General features: G+C 48.5%; 1 protein-coding gene across 1 annotated transcript in view; it reads left to right on the forward strand.

The window, feature by feature from the left end:
• Positions 1–330, forward strand: part of trim62.1 (tripartite motif containing 62, tandem duplicate 1) — a 15,350-nt gene that overhangs the window by 9,548 nt on the left and 5,472 nt on the right. The window lies entirely within an intron of this gene.

Raw genomic sequence — 330 nt, forward strand, 5'->3', positions numbered from 1 at the left:
AACAATGAACAGTTCTTTTCTCATTTATTGGTGAAGACTTAAAATGTTCTCACTGCCTTTTTACAAACTGATATGAGAATGGATGGTTTCATTATTTACCAGAACTAGTACTAGGAGCAGCAGCAGCATCAGCAGCAGCAGCAGCAGCATCAGCAGCAGCAGCAGCAGATTGGTTCATTCCTCAGCTCCACTCTGTCTGGAGACCCACTGTGTTCTAGTCTTGTGTCCACGGGGGCTTCACTTCCACTGAAAGTTGCTCCGTGTCCCGTCTCCAGGGGCTGCAGACTCTCACTGAGTGCAGTCACATCCTGCTGAGCCAAAGCAGCAGGA

This window comes from Cynoglossus semilaevis, chromosome 11, assembly GCF_000523025.1.
Source record: "Cynoglossus semilaevis isolate Cse_v1.0 chromosome 11, Cse_v1.0, whole genome shotgun sequence".
NCBI classification, from domain to species: Eukaryota; Metazoa; Chordata; class Actinopteri; order Pleuronectiformes; family Cynoglossidae; genus Cynoglossus; species Cynoglossus semilaevis.